The 18,693-nt window shown below is 40.5% G+C and overlaps 1 protein-coding gene across 3 annotated transcripts in view; it reads right to left on the reverse strand.

The window, feature by feature from the left end:
• Window positions 1-4,221: 4,221 nt before the first annotated feature.
• The window catches only part of LOC137653446 (uncharacterized), a 245,199-nt gene continuing 230,727 nt past the window's right edge, over window positions 4,222-18,693 (reverse strand). For all 3 annotated transcript variants that reach the window (XR_011046482.1, XR_011046484.1, XR_011046485.1), the window contains exon 3: window positions 4,222-4,531. The gene's annotated coding sequence lies outside the window, so the exon portion shown is untranslated. The remainder of the gene's footprint in view (window positions 4,532-18,693) is intronic.

Here is an 18,693-nt window from a genome sequence, read left to right on the forward strand (position 1 = left end):
GGAACCTATGCCTCCTCAGGGGTTAAGTTAACTAGGGACTCCTCATCGAGCATATGATCTAGATGGGATTGTCGCTGCAACCTTAGTGTTCTGCAAAACCATTCTATTTTACTTGTCACTAAAACTAAGTTGTTTGTGAGCTTTGGGTGCTCTGATAGAATATTCAGGAGAGTATACTCTGTTTATGATAGAAAGATACTATAAGAACCTGTCCATCGTTAGGGGAAGCGTCGCTAGGGAAACATTCCCCCTCGAGCATTGTGATACGTGTGGGTTTGTTGCTACATCAACGTTCTGAGAAATCACATATTAATTACAAGTCCTCATGCTGTTGGATAGAAGGCAAAACCCACCGTTGGACATTTACCTTAGAAATGGCACATTCAAGCCTTTGGACATCATTGACGGCGTTGTGGTGAAAGCACAACTATGACCTAACTTGGCAGCTCTCAAAGGATACTTGCCAGTTCCAGCTCCAGACCTCAATAAAACATTCTTAGCTAGAAGGATCGCTAAGGCGGATAATGATCTTGACTGAAGTTTGCCCTGGGGTTTTTTTTCACCCCAATGCAAGTAAATGTGCCTCAATTTCTTTAGTATTTATTGATTTATTGATATACCAAAATTTAATTGCCCCCCCTTTTTTTTTTATTATTATTATTATGTAACACTAGAAGTTACTAATTCAACCCTGGTGTAGATTGCTTTATTGGGAAACTAAACGAACAGTCTTTCTTCATTATGAGACAGCTACTCCCTACATTTGGTGGTTCTCATAGATATCAATCCTCCTCCTACGCCTATAGACGCAAAGGGCCTCGGTTAGATGTTGCCAGTCTCTATCTTACAGTTATTAACTGTATCAGAGGTTTTAACTCTCAAGAATCAGAGGTTTGACCTCGCCTAATTACGAGCCAGCTACACTATCCTTGATTCATGTTGATCTCTTGCTTATTACTGTACTTGTAGTTATTAGATCATCCAGAGGGAGGGTTTTACCTCTTAACATCACGGAGAATTCTTCCTTCTTAAGGAAGACTTCCCATATAGATTGACTTGAAAGTTTGTATTCACACAGGAATAAGCTACAAATATTATAGAATTTGTATTTTTCCTAGCTATACAATCCCAAGAATAGTTTGAAATATGTACAATCTCCATCAAGTTATCAGAATAGGCTATCCAATTTATTTAAGAGAAATTGCTACAATATTATGCAGTCAACAGATTGTATTGACATAAGAATAGTTAGTTGGTTTCCAATTGATGAAACACAAATATGTCTACTGTAAGCGCTAGAAACTTTGAATATGCAGCCCTCAGATTTTACACACTAGGCAGCTGAAAGACAGGTTTTCAAGAGGAAGATTTTCTTGTTCTCGTAAGTGTAGATGTGACACAGTAAAACAAGGTACTGTATACATGGTTCGATATGCTGAATGCCTTGTAATTCACATCCTGTGCTGTTAGGACTCAAGGTGAAGCAGCCCTTAAAGTAGAGGAAACCTAAATAAGTTGTATCAGGAATTGTGTATCTAGGAAAAATAGAAATAAAATTTATAGTGTTTACGGAGATGTATGTTGGAGGTATACAAATATAGTTTTATATTACCCATCCTTCCCCCAAATCTTCTTGCACCTGTTCATTTTACATGTTTATTATTTTGTTTACCATGAGCTTTTTCTCTGCATGACCTTCCCCTTTGCCGAGGGATCTTTAATATTAAAACACTCTTGCCTTATATATAAATATTTAACGAATTTTACACTCCCTCCTAATTAAATTTATAAGAAAAGCCAAAATATCTAGTAGAATAAATTTTATTAGTTCTAGCTAAAATCCTGTTACAAATAAGTACATATGTCAAAAAGTAGGCAGATTTTAAGATATATTTTTCTTATTGATTATGAATTCTCTTCAGATAATTGCCATCTTGTCTCCATCTCTGCAGCGAAGGAATTACCCAGCCTCATTCTCTTGGGATTACCAGAAAGGAAATTACCCAGCCTTGTCTCTTCGGATGACTGGGAAGGAGGCCATCCGTCCTCATCTCTTCACATTACCAGGTAGGAGCCACCTGGCCTTGTTTGTCTCTGCAGCTTACAGTACCCAGAAGGATGCCATGTAGCCTTTACGTCTCTTCAGATGACCAGGAAGGTGGCGGCAACCCAGCTTATCTCTGGATGATTTGGAAGGAAGTCTATCTGGCTTGCTCTTTAGATTACCAGGAAAGGAGGCCACCCAGCCTCATCTCTTTAAATTAACCATAAATTTAACCATGCGCTTTTTCTCTGCATGATCTTCCCTTTGCCCATGCACTTTTTCTCTGCATGATCTTCCCTTTACTGTAGGATTCTTAATTTCCTTATATTATAATGTTAGAAAAATTTTCACTCACCCTTTCAATTTTATAATTAAATGATTCATTAGCAAAGTCAAAATAGTAGAAAAAATATTATTAGTTATAGCCAAATTCCTATAAAAACAAATAGTAGAGCAAAATATAATCGGTTTCTGTATATATTTTATATGATGAACTTCTAGTCTCTATCTCTGCAGCGGATAATATCCAGCCTTCTCTTGGGAGATCACCATAAAGGATCCGGTCCACTCTTCGCATGAACGAAGTATGTTACTGGACATCTGCGTCTTTTGGATAAATTGGGAAGGAGGCGACTCATCTTCATCTCTTCACATTACAAGGAAAGAGTCACCCGGGCTTTTCTCTCCAGCTTACAGTACTCAGGATTATCAAGCTTCAGCTCTTCGGTTGACCAGGATGAAAACTACTAAGCCTCTATACTGATGACCAGGAAGATAACAATAAGCTTTTTTTTTGGATGATTGGGAAAAAAGGTATCTGGACTTTTCTCTCCGGATGATCAGGAAGGGGGTTATCTAATCTTGTTCTTTAGTTTATCAGGAAAAACTTCATGCAACTTCACCTCTTTGGATGACCAGGAAAGTGGTGACCCTCATTTCCCTGTCTGGCTCTTTGGATGGTTGGAAAGGGGGTAGCCCAATTTCTCTAACGAGGACTGGAAAGATCGCATGGTTGATTAGGAAGGAGACACTGTCTTCATCTCCGCGGATGTTAAGAAAGAGACCAATTTCCCTTGTCAATTCATCTTACCCAGCTTCTTCTCTCCTGATGACTGGGAAGGCAACCATCCTGCTTATATATTACTTTAGATTGATGTTAAGGACTTGACTTTGTCCCTTCGGATGAAAAGATGACAATGAAAGAGGCTCCCCACCTTTCTCTCTTTAGATAGTTTCAGTTGCCTGGGAAGGAGTGTACTGGCCTTTGCATCACTACAGATGACATTCACGAATACAAACCCTTGTGTCTAGAAGGACTAGGCAGGTGAGTACCAGCCTCTGCATCAAATTGGTTCACATACCTTTATTGTCTTTCTTCAAATGATCGGGAAGGAACCATCCAACCTAGTATCTTCGGATGATTTGGAGGCCTTGTCTCTCTTCTGGTGTCCAAGAAAGAAACCACCATTCTAGTTTGCATTTCTCCTCAAATGTTCAGAAATCTGGTTTCCCAAACTTATCTCTTACATGTACCAGGAGGGATGCTATCCTGTTGTAATGTCTCTTCGGACGATTGGGAAGGTGGCCTTCAGATCAGCTGCGAAGGAGGCTACCGGACTTTTACTACACTTTACCATGAAAGTGACTGCTTGGCCTTCTCTTCAGATTACCAGTAAAGACACTACCCAGTCTTATCCCTTCAGATTACACAGTACCAAGGAAAGGAAGCTACCATCCACGTCACTTCAGATGACTGGGAAGAAGGCTACCAGGCCACAGCATTTCTTTGGATGACATTCAAGGTACTGGACCTTTGTGTCTCTTCAACTGATCGGGAAGTAGGTTGCCCCAGCCAGTCTCTCTTTAGATGACTTACAAGGAGGATACTGTACCGCATCTCTTCATATGACCAGAGGCCAATTGGTTTTTGCGTCTTTGAATGATTGGGAAGGAGGTCTATTAGCTGTTTAGTCTCTCTTTAGATGAGTGGGAAGGAGGCTCATCCCAATCTCACTGCAGTCATATCTGCTGTCTGATTCTCTCTCTCTCCTGGACACACACTTCTTCTACAGTGTCTCTGTTCCTCTCTCTAGTTATTTCTACTGAAACTTTGTTTTTACTAAAATAAATAAATGCCTGCTTGTAAAGGTTCCATTAAGGTATTCGTACATATTAGGTTAACTTGTAAGCTTTACCTACTTCAGCAACTGACAATATTTCTCAAGTAAATTCATTATCTTGTCACTTCTCTGACTTGGGTAGCTAGTGAAATCTTTGTTGGATCTGTGGTGATGACTTGCAATAAGGTATGCCACGTTGTGTTCAGCCTTTTTTGTAAGGCCCTCAATTAGTTGTACAAATAGGTAGTAAAATAACTATAGCTCTTAGCTTTTTCTTAAGGTAAAGAAGTTCCCCGTCTTCTAATAAAATGCTGTAGGTTAAGATGTTTTAAGTTATTTCTTACTGGGTGATCATCTGCCTCTGTATCTGAAATAAAAAAAGTTTATAAATATAGTTTTAAAATAAAAAAATATATCAAATTACAAAAAAAAAAAAAAATTATTAAAATGTTTTATTTATTTCCTGTCCTTACTATAATTTCTATATCTCACATTAATGCTTTAGAAAAGTAATCTTTGTAAACTTGATTGATACATAATTTGACTTATTTAAAAAGGGATTTTGACGAAGGAAAAATCTATTTCTGGGGAGAGACCTGTGACGCCCGGCGAAAAAGTCCTTCTTTGTACTTTTTCTGATATAAATCTTCCAAATATACCAGAGAAAATTAAAAGCATGGAATGCAGAGGTTACAACCCTCGCGCGAGCACCTTGTTGGTGTCGTATATCTAACAAAGGCGTTTGTAAAACACTATTCACAGGCTGTCTTCCATTTAGATAATCCCTTCATCAAAGGGGGAGGGCCGTGACAGGCCCTAGAGAATACAGTTGGGTTACCCTACCGACACCCACCACTCGCGCTCACTAGGTCATCCTTCTGCAAGAACATATGGCTTGGCAAGGAAAGGGTGGGTCCGTACAAAAATAATCGGGAAGGGTTTCGCCGGGCGTCACAGGTCTCTCCCCAGAAATAGATTTTTCCTTCGTCAAAATCCCTTTTCTGGGTCGAACCTGTGACGGCCGGCGAAAAAGTACCAGAGAATGCCTTCCAAGCCCAATAAATTAATAACATAATGAGGAGAATACAATCACCATGTACGACAATACTATGATATAATAAAGTAACCGTCCAATTACCAACCAGCCAAATGACATAGGGAACGTAAGGTTAAATAATAATGACGACAAGGAACCAACTGAGTGTCGAATCGCAAAAGGCATCTAACCTTACATGTCTAAGTATATCTAAACATTAAAGGAACGGTAACTACAATAACAGTTAAACCATAGGAATTAAACATGGCAATTATCATAGGGCTAACGAACTACCAAGGAGAGCGGCGACGTGGTGTGAGTGGCGGGTAGGAGGGAGAAGAGAAGAGATGGAAGAAAGGAAGAAGAGGAGATTAATGGGGAGAGATAAGGCTCCCCTCTGCCATCGTTGGGTATTTAAGGGCCTGTAAGATCTTTAGATATTGGCGTTTGACAACCATAGGGGATTTCCAACCCGTATATTTTTTAAAATCATCAAAGTCCCTGTTCTGGAAATCATTGTTGGAGGCATCTACTGTCCGTATATCATGAGCCTGGGGAAATGATTCCGGATTAGTATGTTTAATGAAGTAGAGGATTTGTTGCCTGATACCGTGAATGGAAATAGTACCTCCTTGTTCCCTGATAACCAAGGAGCCAGACGAGCGGGTGGCAGTTCTAGCTAAAAAGGGGCTTGAGAGTGTGACTGTACACGGAGAAAAATCCTGGGGATGAAGAATAATCTTCCGAGAGGAGCACCTATTTTGCGGATCCTCATTTTTTAGCTAGGGAAGCTTTGTCTGGAAAGGAGTACTTCGGCTGAAGGGAGGAAATCTATGTTTTCCGGGTTTCGTGAGAGCTGCTAGTTCTGATGTTCCATCACCTGAGGCCATAGCCGTTAGAAATAAAGTCTTCCTAAGAAGAGTGATATAAGAGCAGGATTCATTGTCCGTGTCCATCGCAAGTTTGAGAACATCGTTCATAGACCAAGAGTCCTTTTGTGGCCGAACCGAAGGTCGAAGCCTAGCACATGTTTTTGGGGTTGATGAGAAATAGGAATCAGCTAGGTTAATGTTGAACCCAACAAGGCAGATCTTCTTCAAAGCTGACTTGATGGTGGTTAAAGTGCTAACTGTTAGGCCTTTGTCAAATAGGAACCTCAAGAAAGAGATGGCTAAATGCGGGGACATACGAGTATGGTCTGCACTCTTAGGGGACCTACTAGTTGTTAACGGCCGAATCATATTGGCGAATTGTCGAGTCCCTTTTTTGTCCCATTCGATGAAGAGATCGTTTCCGGTTCAATGTTCGCATCTCTACGAGCTGCCAACTTCCTGTAGTCCACAAAGTTAGAGTTTTGGCTATCCTTGAGTAATCTGACACAGTGAGTTTGGATACTCGGGTCAGTTTGAGGAACGGGATCCGGATGGGACTGAGTTTCAACTCGAGGAGGAGAGGAAACCAACTGTTCTTGGCCAGTGAGGTGGTACTAAAGCTACTGGGGAAACTTCTGAGTTCCTGAACGGATCTGACTCACTACCATACTTTTGAGCTCCGTCATAGCCCCTTGGTTTTCCCTAGAATGTGTTGCTTTTAGCAGTCACGGTTTATGCAGGGTAACATGAACATCAGGATCCATTAAGGGTCCTAGGTCGGTGACGTAGGTAATTGCAAAGCTGAAGGCTCAAAATTCATCCCCACCTACCTGCCCGTCCATGGGGTCGTCGTCCAACCTTAGAGAGGACACTCTGAGGAGATAGGGACCTCTAGATGGAGCATTTCTTCCCAACTTTGATAACCAAGGGCGGAGAGCCTCTCTTGCAGGCCAGAGAGATTCATCATCATCTTGACGGGAACCATGTAGGCGAACCTTCTGTAAAAGAAAGGGGACATAAGTCTGGATGTTCCTTGAACTTTGGTTAATGATCCTATTCACAGGCTGGGATCAGCTGTATAACTCATAAAAATCAATTTTAAAGAAAAATCATTTAATGTACTATCTTTTGGGGTATAGTTCGACACTTGTATTCATGAAATGTGACACTGTTGGCGCATCCGCCACAGGTTGGCCACCCCTGACTCAGACGTTCAGAACCGGGTCTAACATTATTTACTGGCTATTAGTATTCTATTGATTCATCTGTTTCAAGGAACAGTAGATAGCCTCTCATGGCATGGTTAGTCTCGACCCGGCCCTTTATTAGAAGGGGCCAACGTTTGGTTCCCAGTACTGAGTGGAAACTTATTTCTATTTGAACACTATGTTGTATGGATATTTATTCATATTTAGGCATAGTTAGAATTGAATATGTATAAATATAGGCATAATCAATTTATTTCTATTTGAAAACGATGTTGTATGAATATTTATTCATATTTAGGTATAGTTAGAATTGAATATGCACAAATATAGGCACAATCAATTTATTTCTATTTGAACACTATGTTGTATGGATATTTATTCATATTTAGGCATAGTTAGAATTGAAAATGCATAAATATAGGCATAATCAATTTATTTCTATTTGAACACGATGTTGTATGGATATTTATCCATATTTATACATAGTTAGAATTAAATATATGCATAAATATAGGCATAGTTATGTTCATATATTTTTATTTGTACTTTCAAGAATAACTAATGAATATTACCAACGCAAATTCAAAGTGTCATTAAAGTAAATACAGTTTACTTTGTATTCATGTTAAATCCTTTCCTTTACAGCAAAACAAGAGATTGGCCCCCGTGGTCTGAGTGAGCTCTGTCTGTACCGGAGCTCCGGTAACAATCCCCGGTACAAAGGTCCGTCATAGTGACAACGTGAACACCAGAGGAAAACTAATATTAACCTCAATGCTGATCGCCTGTACGATATCCGGTTAAGCCGGAGATTCGATGAAAAGGATCGTAATAACGATATTGTGATTATTTATGAAAAAAGGGGTTCATACCCTGATTCTGATCGTCTGATTGATCTCTGTTTGTAACGGAGAACTAGTGACAAAGGTCCGTCATCGTGAAAACGTGATCCTCAGTGGTACGATAACATTCTGAATGTTTGTGTTATCTCCAGTGAAGCCGGAGATTCGATGAAAAAGGGACCGTAATAATCGGTATCACATTGTTAACTCCGGTTCTGGCCGTCTGCTTGATCTCTGTTTGTACCGGAGATCCGGTAGCAAAGGCCCGTCACCGTGATATCGTGACCGTTCCCGGTACGATAACATTAACCTCAATGAATGATTGTGTTATCTCCCGTGAAGCCGGCCGTAACGGTGTAATTATGATCAAACATGAAAAAGGTTCGTGTGTAAAAGGCTTCAGCCGGAGTCCGAGTGCCGGATTTCACCGTTGCACTCCAAAAATCTGCTCCTGAACGTTAACTAGTTCTCACCCAATGAGTATCCATATAGCGGAGCATAACTCAAGGCGGAGCTAAGCATAACTCACGGAGCTAAGGGTGTCGGTATAAAACGACCCCAATTAATGACTCATACACTAACGTACCTATTAATAGTGTTAGCTATATTAACAGTAACCACATCAATAAAAACGTTTATAATATTAAACGTACTATCATCAACTCTGATACTAAGAGGAGGCCTGAATAACTCGTGATCGTATAAAAACGGAGAACGGGAAATTCACCTCTCTTACTCGAGCTAACAAAGAAAACGAGAGAAGGATAACTCATATCTGAAGAACAGGGAACGAGCAGTCTCTGTTTTCGCTCTCAAGGTTACATAATAAAAAACTAACATCACACAATAAAACAAGAACATTAATAAAATTGATTGCTTTTCTTAGTAATAACCAAGAACGAAGAATAACGTAACAAAAAACAAGGATATAGTCTAAAACGAAGCCTCTGAGGCGAGAACAAACTAACAGACTAAATCGCTAAACTTTAATTCGCTATTCTTTAAATCGCTATTCTTCGTAGGTCCAAATTGGACTTGCAAGCAAATAAATACCATAGTAAAAATTAATGATAACACTAAAAGGCCATAAAACCTAAGTGATATAATCAAGATGACAGAGTACCAGATGGGCAAAATTAACTAGAATATTTACCGAAGCGAACATAACCCAAAATGGCTGCCGATACCTCGGCAAGACAATCGCTTCCAAAACTAAAAACCACCATATTGGAAACAGAACAAATGCCCGGTACTGTCAAAAGCTGCCAAAACAAACTATGGTACTTAACATTGGTAAGGGTGAAGTATCAACGTCAGTCATGTTGAATTAACGACAATCACTTCGAAAAACACTGGGCAAAACACTTATCAACTTTGCTGGTAAGTCCAAAACAGAAGGATAACCTAGTGAGCGCGAGTGGTGGGTGTCGGTAGGGTAACCCAACTGTATTCTCTAGGGCCTGTCACGGCCCTCCCCCTTTGATGAAGGGATTATCTAAATGGAAGACAGCCTGTGAATAGTGTTTTACAAACGCCTTTGTTAGATATACGACACCAACAAGGTGCTCGCGCGAGGGTTGTAACCTCTGCATTCCATGCTTTTAATTTTCTCTGGTATATTTGGAAGATTTATATCAGAAAAAGTACAAAGAAGGACTTTTTCGCCGGCCGTCACAGGTTCGACCCAGAAATTAAGTTTTCAATTGCCATAAGCTCAAATTAACATTTAAAATTAAGTTTTCAATTGCCGTAAGCTCAAATTAACATTTAAAATTAAGTTTTCAATTGCCGTAAGCTCAAATTAACATTTAAAATTAAGTTTTCAATTGCCGTAAGCTCAAATTAACATAACTAAAATGTTCCATTCAAGACTTGAAATACAGCCCAACCTGTTTTGCGTATACTATTATAACCAGACAAGAAATTTTATAGTATTCCTCTTGACTAGTTACTATTTTAAAAATGGAAAAGTTGAACAATTTGACAACAAAAAAATATTTAATTTAAAAGTTAAGCCCCCTAAAACTACTTCAACATGTAGTTATCACTAATTTCCTTATAATATATTTACCACCATACATGAAAGTAATTGTACTTTAATGAATTTAAAACTATCCTTCTATTATATCAAAATTATGATTTTTATTAAATAAACTTGCCTCTTTTGTATATCAATTTCTTATCCTCTTAAAGTATAAGATACTGAAAACCTCACTTGGTATTAAAATGCATTGAATAAGTTGCAATATTGTAACCTTTTGCACTGTTTTGGTTGCTTTTGTAATTTCTTACCGAAATATTAACTGTCAAGGTTACACCAGTATGTCTGAGTCAATGGTTTTTTATGTGTCTGGACTGTCACCAGAAATGCGGTCCTAAAAGTGTGATCAAGAGAGAAGGAACCCATTCTATGGGTACCATAACGCTATATCGTTGACACTATGGTTCCTATGCCATCTTGATTGCCCCTTTCAAACTAGGACAGCAATATTTATAATGCAAAGTATCATCTTTATCTAGGAATAATTACAGCAATTGAAAAAAAGCCTTTGAGGCAAAAAAATGTTTCAATTCCAAGACGTAATTGGGGAAATAACCCTAGTTTCACTGATGGGAATAAAGAAAAAAAAATAACTTCAAATTATTGCAATAAAGCAAGGTGGTGGTTTATATTCTACTGAATAATACCTCTAGTGTCTCCAACTATGCTGTGGACCTTTTAAAATTTGCTTTCAAATTGATTCTTTAAAATGAAAAATTCTTAAAAATAAAATAGATTCTTTAAATTGAAAAATGAAAATGAAAGATTCTTTAAAATAAATTTAAAGATTCTTTAAAATGAAAAATGACATTATCATCATTTTCATGAAGTTTAAGACATTAAAACAGATTTGAGAATTTTTAAAAATGGAATTAAATATTTTCCCCACATTGCCATTTTCAATATCCTTCACAAATTTAATAGATACTACATTGGATGGGACAACAACAGATCAGGCATTACTTTTTTGATAAAGGTAACTCTTCCTAATTTATTCTAGAAATTTGCTGTGCTGTATTACTTATTACAGTGTTATTATTATTACTAGCTAAGCTAAAACCCTAATTAGAAAAGTGGGAGTCTATAAACCCAGGAGCTCCAACAGAGAATAGCCCAGTGAGGAAAGGACATAAGGAAAAATGAATTTAGAAAAAAAAAAGAAAAAAAGTAACACTAAAATAAATCTGATATATAATACTATAAAGGGATTTTGACGTAGGAAAAATCTATTTCTGGGCGTGAGACCCGTGCCGCCCAGTGAAATGCTCCTTTTACATCATTTCTAAGGTAAAAACTGCTATGAATTTACCAGAGAAAAATTTGTATAGGAATGCTAGGTTGAACCCAGCTCGCTCACCTTAATAAGATGTCGGTATAATACTGGGGCGGGTGAATAAATCACAACCAGAGGCCTCGCACCATTTAGATATCTCCTGTCAATATCCCCTAACAGCGAGGTGCCATTCAACATCCTACTACTACTAGCGATCCCACGCCAGTGACGTCACTCCTTATAGCACCCCAGATTGGGGCCCAATTAGGGAGGGACGGGTGGGTTCACTGGGCGGCACGGGTCTCTCGCCCAGAAATAGATTTTTCCTACGTCAAAATCCCTTTTCTGGGCTCCGACCCGTGCCGCCCAGTGAAATCGTACCAGAGAATGGGGACCCAATATGGCTAACTACCTGAAGAGGGAATAACACAAAAATAACATAGCTGATGAGTTTTAATATAAAATAAAGGGATGTGGAAACCCATAAAAATAAATCAACATGTATATGACAGTGATAAATAGACATGGTAAACAATCAATAATGAAACCCGTAGGTAAAATTCAACAGATATTAATAGTGGTAATCCAGCTTGGTAATCAAAAATGCTAAGGTAAAAATTCAATCATAGATATGAATATGAGCATGGTACAAAATCCCATCAGGGGATGATAGAGAGAACCAAGCAAAAGTAAATCCATAACAAAGGTTTAACATAATAAAATAAAATCAGCTCGGGGATTTCAAGAACAAGTGAAATAAAAAACAATGTGAAATTGATCAATGAATAATAAAATCATACACCATAAGGGTGTATGGTAAACAAAACAGGTAGGAACAACAGGTAAGCCAGGCAGGAGGGAAAGAGGACAGAGCAAGACGTTGTGATTAGGACTCAGTACCTTCAGGAGGAACTATATTCCCAGCAGCTACTGTGGCAAATTAAGAGCTTCTAAAGGTTTTAGGTAGTGGCGCTTGAAAACTTTAGGGGATTTCCAACCCGTATATTTTGAGAGCTCATCAAATTTCATATGGTGGAAAAAATTGAGGTAGCCACAGCTCGAATATCATGGACATGTGGGAATGATTCAGGATTAGCTTGTTTAATAAAATAAAGAATTTGTTGCCTGATTCCACCGTGTTCTCTAATAAATAAGGGCCCTGTGGTTGTAGTGGAAGTTCTACTTAAGTAGGATTTCAGGGTGGTAACTGGACACAGGGATGGATCCCGAGGAAGTGGAACAATCTTCCAGGGAGACCACCTGTTTTGGGGGTCCTCATTTTTAGCCAGGAAAACTTTGTTAGGGGAGAGAAGGACCTCACCCGAAGAGAGAAACTCTATATGACCTGGGTCTCTAGATAAGGCTGACAATTTGAGATTCTGGAGCCAGAGGCGAGGCTCAAAAGAAAAAGCGACTTTCTTAATAATGCCATATAGTTACAGGATTCATTTGGGGTGTCAGAGGCTAGCTTAAGAACATCGTTCAAAAACCAGGAAACTGTGCTAGGGCGAGTTGAAGGTTTTAGTCTGACAAGCTCTCGGAATGGATGAAAAATATGAATCCGTTAGATCAATGTCAAAACCAATATGGAAGATCTTTTTCAAGGCTGACTTTGATTCGAAGAGAGTTCTGAAGAATGTCACAGTTAGGTTCATCGTCATTTTCTCAACTTGGGAATCTTTCAAGAACTTAGCTAATTTCTTGACAGCTGAGTCATATTGATGGAGTGTAGATTCCCTTTTGGCCCAAGAGCAATTGGTTCCCCTTGTTGCTAGAACTAGGTCTCCGCCCCCACCATTTTCCCAATCCGGTGCTAACACAGACAGTACAAACTCGCAATGTGTTCGCTTCCTCAAGGATTCTGAATGCCCTAACTTTATGGACTTCATGAAGTTCTCATTAAAATGATATGTCAGCCTGTTCAACATAAAAACATTTGCTGCAAGTTTGAAATTTGGAAGTTCTACCGATTTAATTACCCGATTAGGAAAATCATTCCACAACTTGGTCACAGCTGGAATAAAACTTCTAGAATGCTATGTAGTATTGAGCCTCATGATGGAGAAGGCCTGGCTATTAGAATTAACTGAATACATAGTATTACGAACAGGATGGTACTTGATCTGTCTTGAACAAGAATGAGCCTTCGACTTCTCCCAGTTGACCACAATTCCCAAATCGGGACAAAATGCGGGACTCAGATCTCGATCTAGTAGAAACTGCCTCTCCGAGGAGGCCATTCATCTAAATACACTGTCAGAAGTATCTATCCTTTGCAAGTGGGCCCAAGACGCAGCTACCAAAGGGGAACACCAGAGTGAGCAGTTGGAAACTCGAAGCACAAAGTCTTGAAATGGTAGATTGTACCCAAGAGAGACAAGCAAATGTGCTTTCATGTTTGCACCTCGTTGGGCTGCAAACTTCATGAAGTCCATAAAGTTAGGGCATTCAGAATCCTTGAGGAAGCGAACACATTGCAAGTTTGTACTGTGTGTTAGCACCGGATTGGGAATCCGCCGGGGGCGGAGACCTAGTTCTAGCAACAAGGGGAACCAGTTGCTCTTGGGCCAGTTGGGGGCTACGAGAGCCACTTGACCTTTGAAGGATCTGAGTTTGTGCAAAACTTTCAGCAGAAGATTCACCGAAGGAAACAGATAAGATTCACCGAAGGAAACAGATAAATCGTCTTCCAGGTATTCCAATCTAGAATCATAGAGTCCGTGGCATAAGCCTGAGGGTCCAAGTTGGGGGCTACGTAACAATCTAGTTTGCGATTGGATTCCGTCGCAAACATATCCACCTGGAGACCCGGGACTTGAGACAGTATCCAATGGAAAGATCGATTGTCTAGTGACCATTCCGACTCTAGCGGAACCGTCCAGGAAAGTGCGTCCGCTACCACATTCCGGACTCCTGCTAGATGGACTGCTGACAGGTGCCACTTGTGCAATGCCGCCATGGAGAAAATCTTCAACATGATGTGGTTTATTTGGGCTGATTTGGAGCCGCCTCTGTTGATGCAGTGTACTATGACTGCACTGTCGAGAACCAGTCTGATATGGAGATTCCTGGCTGGATTGAGACGTTTTAAAGTGAGGAAGACTGCCATGGCCTCTAGGACGTTTATGTGCATTTGTTGAAAGACCAGTGACCATAACCCTTGGACTTTTTTGTGTTGGGAGTAACCTCCCCACCCTGTTAAGGAGGCATCTGTGTGAACGACGAGTCCCGGGACCGGATGTTATAAGGGAACCGACTTGGAAAGATTCTTGATCTTCGTCCAAGGCTGCAGACTTTTTCTCAGGATTGGGGGAAGGCGAGCACGTCTGTCTCGGCGTTTTGCGGTTGCTCTGGAGTGCCACACACTGTTTATGTCCTTGAGTTTTGACCTTAGGACGATGTCTGTCACGGAGGCGAACTGTAAGGAACCTACGATCCTCTCTTGGTTCCTTCTGGAGGTCAACTTTTCCCTGAGAAGTTGTTTTGTATTCCTCGCTATCTCCTTCCTTTTGGCTTTGGGGAGGCACAGCGTATGGGAGCACAGGTCCCATTGCAGTCCCAGCCATTGAAACTTGGTCTCCGGGACCAGGCGGGATTTCTCGAGGTTGACTTGGAATCCCAGTTGTCGAAGGAAGGGGAGGACTTTGTTCATTGCTATGCGGCAATTCTGGGCATTATCTGACCAGGTTAACCAATCGTCTAGATAGGCCACTACCTGAATCCCCCGAGTTCAAAGCTCTTGAATTACTGTCTCTGCTAGTTTTGTGAAGATTCTGGGTGCTATGTTGAGCCCGAATGGCATCACTTTGAATGCGTAGGCTTGTTTGCCTAGCTTGAAGCCCAGAAAAGGACGAAAATGCCTTGCTATTGGAACGTGATAGTAGGCATCTGTAAGATTGATGGAGGTGGTGACGGCCCCACGGGGAAGTAAGGTCCGCACCTGCGAGACGGTAAGCATATGTTATTTGTCGCAACGAATGAAGGAATTTAAACGAGAAAGGTCCAGGATTACTCTCCGTTTGTCTGAGCCTTTCTTTGGCACGCTGAACAAGCGTCCTTGAAATCTTAAGCGACGTATGCTTTGGACTGCATTCTTTAGTAGCAGATCTCTTGTGAAGGAACGTAGTTCTTCCGTTGGTAGCTGGTAAAAGCTGTTCGGTGGAGGAGGTTCCTGTATCCAGCTCCACCCTAGGCCTTTTGAGATGATGCTGAAAGCCCAATCGCTTAACTTCCAATGGTCCCGAAATATGTACAATCTCCCTCCTACCTGCAGTTTTTCAATGGTTGGAGGATGATTTGCCTCCTCTGCTTCCGCGGGAAGACTTGCCTCGGTGGTAACCCCTTTCGCCACCTCGGGCACGAAAGGCACCCCTGGAACCCATGACGCTGGTAGCCACGGAAAGAGCCCCGAGACTCATAAGTGGGGTTAAAGGCAGGGGAGAAGGAAGTCGAGGCGATCTGAGACTGAGGGACCAGGACGTATTGTTCTTGTTGTTGGCCCTTTAAGGTAGAAGTCTGGGGACCTTGAGGAGCAGGTTGGACTGAGACCGATTGAACCACTTGCAGAGGTTGCCTGAATTGGGAAGATTGGAAGGGCCTCAATCTCTTCCTACCTCGAATTGGGGTACTAGTAGGCTCATATTTCCTCTTCGAAACCAGGCCCCACCTAACCTTGAGGTTTTGGTTGGGTCTAGCTGCCTTGCTAAGGACCGAGTTAACTAAATCCTCTGGGAAAAGATCCGGGCCCCAGACTGGAGCTTTGATGAGCCTATTAGGTTCGTGCCTAATCGTGGCTTCGGATAGGACGTGTCGTCGACAATGGGTCCTGGCGTTTGCAAAATTATAGGCGTCAGCCATAAAGTTTTGCAAAAGCGACTTAGTGAGGACCTTAAGGAGGTCCTCCTCGTTGTTAAGTGGCGACGGTCAATTCAGAAAGGGCAACTCATATTCCAATTTAATGAGACTCCGGGAGTTTGGGAAGCCATTCGCTGAACTGCGTCGAGGCACCATCCGGGCTCAACTTACCTACCGAGAAGGTAGCTGGGGCGTTCCGCCAACATTCATTGTCTCCCGGAAAGAGAAGGGAGGTTGTCGGTCTCCCTGAGTTGAGGTAAAGGCTTCTCTTCCTTGATAGCCTGAAAGACTGTCTCTATGATCTTGGTCGCACATGGGGTAGGGGTCTGGTCGTTGGCCACAAACATAGTATAAGAACTTTTGTAGGCTGTAATCATTGTGTTCAAGCAGTCCCACTCATTGAACATGCGGACCAAGACAGACTGTGCCTGTTCTTTAGGAAAAATAACAGTTTCCTTTGGGACCTTATCCAATCGAATCAGAGCGTCTTCCGTGAGGCGAGCGTAGCCGGGGAAGGGGAATTCAAGACCGGCGGGTAGAATTCGTAATCCGCAAGAGGCCGGGTACCGAAACCTTCGATTGACAACATACCCTCCGAGAAGGGGGCATGCAATGCTAACCTCCAAGGGTTATTCTTATTGAAAGGAGGAAGCTTGGAGCCGTCGGGGATGGGGTACTGCTGTTGTGGCGGTGGCAGCCCCGAGCGCATGAGTCCCTGAACTAGGCTCTCCATAGAAGCTATTCTCTCTTGTGATTGCTGCGTATGAGACGATAGCATCGACTCAAAACGAGCAAACATTCTCTCGGAAAAATCCACCGGGTTAAATGATTCCGCCGGGGGGGGGGGGGGGGGGGGGGGGGGGGGGGGGGAACAGGTGCCGGAACGGAGGCTACTCCGTGAGAGGTTGAGGGCACAGCAATTGGGTCTTGAGACACTCTGGTGGAGGAAGATTTAGCCTTCGAAGCTGATGATTTTTAAGAATTGTGGTCTTTGAAAGACTTGTGGGTCTTATATAAAGGCTTACGATGATCCCTCACCTTGGGGATAACAGGCCGGGGACCGAGATCAGTCCCAGTTGTCCCCGGAAAACCTCGAAAAGAAGAGTGTTCTGAAGTAGAAGAGAAAGCCGGGCTAGGGAGAGGAATCTTAGCCCGGGAACCACCTGACTCGCCTACGTCCCTACCTGCGTCGGTATCATCCAGAGCCATGGGTTCCACATCGAGGTTGAGGGTAGCGACGTCCTCAGTTAGGGTGTCGCCCGTCTCTTCTTGGTCCGGGGCCAGAAGAAGGGATTCGATCCTCTGCTTTGGGGACCGCAGCTGAAGTTTTAGCAAGGGGGTAGAGACAGGAACACCATTCCTCAGAGAGGATATAAGGCTGTTTGACATTCACGTTGCGGGCGAACCCGCCAATCCAGATCTTGAGGGTAGCCTGAGCTGTATCTTTTTCAAGTTAGGAGCTCTGAAAGAGAACAGACTATTAGCGAGGGTTATTTGTGCCAAAGAAAAGTGGAGAAGTCCAAGGACTTCGTAGACACGAAGTGAAAGGCATGCGGGAAGTCCAGAGGACTGTGGCCTTAAAAATGATAATCGTAGTTAATGTAAACCATCGAAATTAATCGTAATTTCCTACAAGTCTGTATTAATGAAAATGCACTCACCGAGTCAGATGTTAGAGTGGAGGTCATTGTGTAGCAGACTACACAATTGTCCGGATGCCAAACAGCTAAGTCATCCACTTGGACAGAACAGTGGGCATGCAAACGGCACATGTCATGGCCGCAGGGTTGATGCAGGACAGCGACACATTCCGTCATCGCACTGCGTACAGTCTGTAAGATAAAAGATACATGAGTATCTTAAAGGAAAGCAAATTAGGGGCCCGGAGCTTAAAATATATATATATATATATATATATATATATATATATATATATATATATATATATATATATATATATATATATATATATAATATATATATATATATATATATATATATATATATATATATATATATATATATATATATATATATATATATATATATATATATATTATATATATATATATATATATATATATATATATATATATATATATATATATATATATATATATATATATATATATATATATATATATATATATATATATATATATATATATATATATATATATATATATATATATATATATATATATATATATATATATATATATATATATATATATATATATATATATATATATATATATATATATATATATATATATATATATATATATATATATATATATATATATATATATATATATATATATATATATATATATATATATATATATATATATATATATATATTATATATATATATATATATATATATATTATATATATATA

The sequence above is a fragment of the Palaemon carinicauda genome, chromosome 14, assembly GCF_036898095.1.
Source record: "Palaemon carinicauda isolate YSFRI2023 chromosome 14, ASM3689809v2, whole genome shotgun sequence".
NCBI lineage: Eukaryota > Metazoa > Arthropoda > Malacostraca > Decapoda > Palaemonidae > Palaemon > Palaemon carinicauda.